At 35.1% G+C, this 6,000-nt stretch overlaps 1 long non-coding RNA gene across 2 annotated transcripts in view; it reads left to right on the plus strand.

Moving 5' to 3' along the window:
- Positions 1-5,746, plus strand: part of LOC308188288 — a 14,430-nt gene extending 8,684 nt beyond the window's left edge. For both annotated transcript variants that reach the window (XR_013945358.1, XR_013945359.1), the window contains 3 exons: positions 971-1,011; positions 2,178-2,319; positions 2,448-5,746. This is a non-coding gene — a long non-coding RNA (uncharacterized lncRNA). The remainder of the gene's footprint in view (positions 1-970; positions 1,012-2,177; positions 2,320-2,447) is intronic.
- The last annotated feature ends 254 nt before the right edge of the window (positions 5,747-6,000 follow it).

Here is a 6,000-nt window from a genome sequence, read left to right on the forward strand (position 1 = left end):
TCAATTTAACACAGAAAATAGTATTTCCAGGCCAGAGGGGCAACTTCAGTGTGGTTCTCCATTTTCAACACAGAAGAGAGCAAAGGGAATGAGGATGGAGAGAAAGAGAGGTAAAGATGTAGAGAAAGGCAAAGAAGAGTGTTTTGACTCTATAATAGCATTATTCACACTGCACTCTGTGGAGTTTTCTGAAATGTAGAATTTCACATCGATAAGCTGAGGAAGAACTGCAGCTTTCCATTTCTTATGCAAGTGCCATATAACGTCAGAAAAAAATGTGTTCATTACAGCATTGTTGAGATGGGCTGAGAGCTGACCACATGTATTAAGAATACTCTGAGCATGTGTGAAGGATTGGTCTAAAGCTATAGATGAAATCTCAGAGTAGCATACATGATTAGGAAATTGTGCAGCTATCACTTTTGGGTGTGTCCAGGGTCAGAACACTGAACTACTATGTTTGTTCTGGTAGAAATATTTTCACAGTATCACAGTATCACAGATTTCCAGGTTGGAAGAGACCTCAAGATCATCGAGTCTTCCTGCCCTCGAGAATTTAGGAATTTCTTACTTCATAGAAACAGACACGTCAGGAGGCCAGTTTTATGCAGCACCTGTAGTAGCAAAATGCTTTTTTGTTGTTGTTGTTGAAGTTCTACTTCTATTTGCTGAACCATAAGTATTGGATAAATGGCAGCAATTGACCATCATGATGTATCAGTAACATCACTGTCAGATGACATCCCTAAAGGGTAGCAGGTGGAATCTAAACCAGCTGTCAGATCGAAACAAATACATGTCATAACAGCATCTTTCTCCATTATTGTACACATGCTGACATTCAACAAAGCTCATTTAAGTTGTGTTTTTGTTTGCTTGTTTGTTTTTTAGTTGTTAGTTCAGCATGGAAGGGTCTTTTAATAAAAATATAGATAATAAATTGCATGTAAGTGTCCCTACTATCTTACAGGGTGGATTATGCATTCTAAAGGGGAAGGAGAAGAGGGAGAGGTGAGGCAAGTAAAAAATGTATTATGCATGATGGGGAACTGACAGATCATTTTGAAATTACCAGGGCCAACTGCTGAAGGAAGAAGTAGCAAGTTCAATTTCACCTCTGTGTCATATGTTGGTGCAGTGTGTTAAGGGGAAGCTTAATGTTTTAAAGTATCTTTTCAAGTTTTCCATTTCCCTCTGCTGTGATGAAAATGAAAAAGTGTTAAACTTTTCAAATATTATTAAGTATGCAGTCATATTTTTCATTAGAGATATGTGAAATTTCATTTTCAGAGCTAGAAAGGCAAGGTTAAATGTTAAAGATTTGATATGTCTTAAGGCAAGCTTCTCCTCAGTGTAAGAGGTTGCTGACAGACTGCCCAAAGGATGTACTTTTCTGAGGATGATTTGATAGACAGAATCAGCAGGTGGTAAAAAATTTCAAAAATTCTGCTGTTTGAAGAAATCTCCACTAGCCATAATTTCAGTTCAGCTCTTTACCCTTTGCCCATAACCTTTCTTGGTGTAATGTTATTGCCATTGATTATGAACAATTATGTTTTGGGTATTTTTACTACTTTTTATTGCAATATTTCTTTCATTTTTGATCATCATTGTAACAGCCCTAACATTTTCTAATATGGACTGTTACAATCTTATTCAATTGGCAGCCTGCCCCCAGCTATGTTATTTTATTACTACTAGTAGTTGAGAAATGAGAGGAATGTAGTTCCCAGTGACAACAAATGTAAACAGAAAGAAAACATTTGTGTCTCTGAAACCCTCAAAAGAAACACACTGCTAACCAAGGAAACCACATGGCCTTCAGGGGGCCCTAAATGAGAAGGTTTTCCTTTCGTGTTTTAGCTAGACTATCTGTTTTTACAGTTGGCAGGCAGGTTCTCTTAAAATGTTGCAGAGGGTTTATCTTTCCCTAAGATGAAATATTGGTTTTGTGGCTACTTCATCATAATGACGATACCACAAAAGCTTGCATTGTCTTCTATGGCAGAGTACTATTACAAAGGAAATGGTGTTATATTTTTTAATATCACTGCCTTATAAAGGGCTTTTTAACAGGGCCCTTTAACGGCGAAGACATTTTGTTTATAATCTGTAAAATTTTGTGGCAAAAAAAAAAAAAAACGTTGAAAATTAATAGGCCTGTTTGTCCTTTGCAGCAAGAACTGCCTCAGGAACATGTGCCCTCTAAACTCTCCACATCTTTGCACCTATACTGCATCATCAGCAATGGTTGGTGTGAGAATGCTGTTTGCTCAGCAAATTGCTTGTGGCTGGGATTCTGACTGTGAAGAAGCAATGGTGAGACATTACTACTTTGGTTTAATGTAGAGGTGAAGCCATGTGTGTGCTTTTGTGTGACTTCATAGAGATGTCACCCTGGAATCAACAGCTTTCTCACTCGCTGCTGTTCCTTTCCCTGTTTTCAGGACTCATGCTGCTGTTTCTTATTTGTTTGAGAAGCATTAGCAAAAGCTAATGTACCACTCTCACAAGAGACCAAAAAACTCTGGAAGAGTTATTGTTGCCTGCTGCTGGCTTTGGCAAATCCCTTACTGCAATATTTGTTTTTGATGGAGGATGTTGCTCTTCTGTCATCTCTCACAGAGTAACTACCAGGATGTTTTCCCTTTAGCACTTTCCGTGTAGCTGACCCCTACAGCCAGCCATGGTCCTGGACCTGACCTCACCTCAGGGCAGAGATCAGAGCAGTTAATGTCAGGAAAGGAAATACTCCTTGGGAGCTGCTCACTAGGAAGCTTGGGACACTTGCACTCTGCATGCATGTCACTTAAATTGACAGAACATGCAAGCAGCCAGAAATGCACTGAGAAAGCACCAAGGAGTAAGGGTTACGAGCACTTGGGGTTGGTAAGTAAAGCTTGCTTGCTCCAATACTACCAAAATTTTTAAATAGAAAGGGGAAAGCAATTGTCTGTGAATTGCCTTAAAAGTGGTATCACCTCTGATATTGAGATCCAGGCCTAATATTCTGTTTCAGTTTCCTTCCCTGTGCTCCGAGATTAGATATTGAATGTATTTGGGGAATACCTTGCTATGTCCGTAGATACCTTTGGATAAAAGCTTGTCATTTAAATGTATTCTCTACTATAGCTTAAAGAAAGATTTATGGAAGAACCTCCCATAGCTGCCAATGTGGTGTTTTGTAGTAAAGGCATGTTGCAACTACGCTATCGTGTTGAGTAATGATACTATCTAATACTATCTAAATACTATCTAATACTATCTAATACTATCTAAATTGAGTAATGATACTCTCTAATGATACTAAATAATTCAGCAAGACCCTTTTCCTGCTACTGCTCCATTCACCTGACCCTGTTTTTCTTCATCTGTGTTTCTGCTTTATTCTATGTTTACATTTGCCATTTATGCATTAAATACATTACAGAACAAACCTAATCTATCATTTAATAGACCTACACTTTATAAAGAATAGATATTTTCTGCCTTTCTAGATTCTCTCAGGCATAGAAATCTGTGCCTTGTTTTGAGTTAGCTTTTGTTCACATAACAGAACACTTTGGCTAAGCTTTCTGAAGCCTATAGATCTCACTAAAATAATGTACATTTCTTGATCTGATTAGGCCTTCAGCACACAAGATAGTCGCTACAGAATTAATGGGAAAGAAGTTTGCTTATTGAGCAGTGAGAATAAAAATAAATATTATTCCTTTCTCTAGTTTACAGATAGACAGTGATATCTAATTTTTTTTTTTATTTGTTCATTTGCTTGGTTTTTATTCTTAGAATGCTGACCTTTGGAGCCATAATATTCCTTTAATGCATTTACTTTCCATTTAATTTCATAGTTATATTGAAGAATATAATATAATATTATATATATGTCAGTAATATAACTGACATTAAAGATTATGTACCAACAGGAACCTTAAGACCAAAGTTTAAAGCCTATTCATAACACAGTTTGATATTGTAATATAGCTTGGCATTTTAGCCAGAATAACAGCTCACAGCACTAACAAGTGAGTTTCCAAACAAAATTAATTAACATTATTCTCAAGAACCACGAGGCACATACATTTGTATCTTTTTTCTGACTACGTTTTCCTAAGATGTTGAAATTTATTTTTCTATTGTAAGGAAGATCTGTTCTTGAATCTAGAAACTTTTAAGGAACTTCCTGTTACGGCGGCTGGCATTAAAAAATAAAACAATCAAACAACAATGAAAGCACAAACACACACACACAAAACACCCAGACATTTAGAGAAGTTTCAGAAATAAGGTATTTGAAAACCTATTGCACCTCTTTCAGATGTAGAACCCAGATTTTCCTTTTGACCCATTTTATTCATCATATTTATTCAGATATAGACTTGGATTTCGATTTACGTATTTATATTCATATTTATGTTTCAAGTGTTCCATGCAATTGCAAGAGAAATATTTATCAAGATTCAAGCCTACCTTTATTCTAGTTTTATTTAGCTTCTATTGGATGTAGCACTTCCTTGGTTTCTCAGACAAAGTTCAATTATCCTACAGAGGGAAGGACTAGTACTGTAGGGAGTCTTGTAGCAATTGTGCTGGCTATCATGAATGTAAAGCACAAAAAAGTAGATGTAGGATTTAAAAGAGGTGGACAATGACTTCTAACTGGATATCTAGAATAACCTTGCTGAACTTTTCCATATGTATATTAGAGATACAATCAATTATAATTTCTCCGTGATATTTTCTCAGTTTATCTAGTTTCTTAGTTTTCTGCATACATTTTCACTTTGAGTACACTTACTAGTCTTGTTATATATGTGCTGCTTCTGAAATGCAGCCTTAGGAACAGCTACCATTCAGGACTTCCTCGTATTTACTTACTTGCTTTCTTACTTACTTACTTACTAGCTTACTTATGTTAATTGAATAAATCATAGCTTTTGAACTATGAGCTATGTATTGTGCTACTACCAAAAGTACTATTAGATCAAATCCCTCAGTAGGGATGTGGCTAAGTGTTGATACGAGAGCAAGAGGTCTATCTTATCTTTCCTGCAATTTTCAGTCTAGATAATACGGGGAATGGATCTATATATCTTACTATAGCATAGACAAAAATATCTTTGCTATTAAGTAATACAGTTTTTGGCCCAAAGTTTTCTGTGTCTATTTTCACTTTCTGTTTTACTCAACATAAAGTGATATATTTATTTATATAAAATATTGTGTATATAAGATGAATGCATGAGACTCTGAAAGCAAGGATGTCTATATATTTTTGTTAAATAAAAAATAAAATAATTGTTTACTGTCTGTACTGTCATTACCATTTCCATAGCTTTGGCAAATATCTGCACACATGGTAATTGTTTTATTGGTGGAAGTTTTTTGTTTTATGTTTTTTTGTTTGTTTGTTTGTTTGGTTGGTTGGTTGGTTGGTTTTGACTTACTGAAACTGTATTTTCAGTTAATACTTAACTAAAGTAGTGAACAAAACTATTACAGGAACATCGATTTTGTTCACCAGTTACATGCCTTTCACATTTTTTTTCCCACAGCTTCATTCTGTTTACCAAGTACTGATATGCATTTTATGCATCTAAAAGGCCAAATATCGGTTTGTGTGGGAAATTTCCATTAGACCATAATAATCTCCAATTAATTGCACAGCAAATATTTATTTCTCACACATCAAATTAATGAAACAGTTTCAGTGAGAGAAAAATCACATCAGCTTGGCAAACAACACTTATCAAGCTATGTAAGACTTACAAGACATTCTTGGCAGAAATCCTTTATCTAGAAGAATTGTGTACCTTTGAGAATTCTGTTATCACTTAATTACAAGATTATAGTGTTAGTTTTTTTGTTTGTTTGTTTTCTTTTTACCTAGAATAGAATTGAATAAATAATAAAATAAATACAATATTAAATAAAACCTTTTTTTCTGAATTTCATAATGAGTCATGACATGGCTACAACAGTATAATTGAACAGTGATTA

The sequence above is a fragment of the Anser brachyrhynchus genome, assembly GCF_964034855.1.
Source record: "Anser brachyrhynchus genome assembly, chromosome: 1".
In the NCBI taxonomy this organism is placed as follows: Eukaryota; Metazoa; Chordata; class Aves; order Anseriformes; family Anatidae; genus Anser; species Anser brachyrhynchus.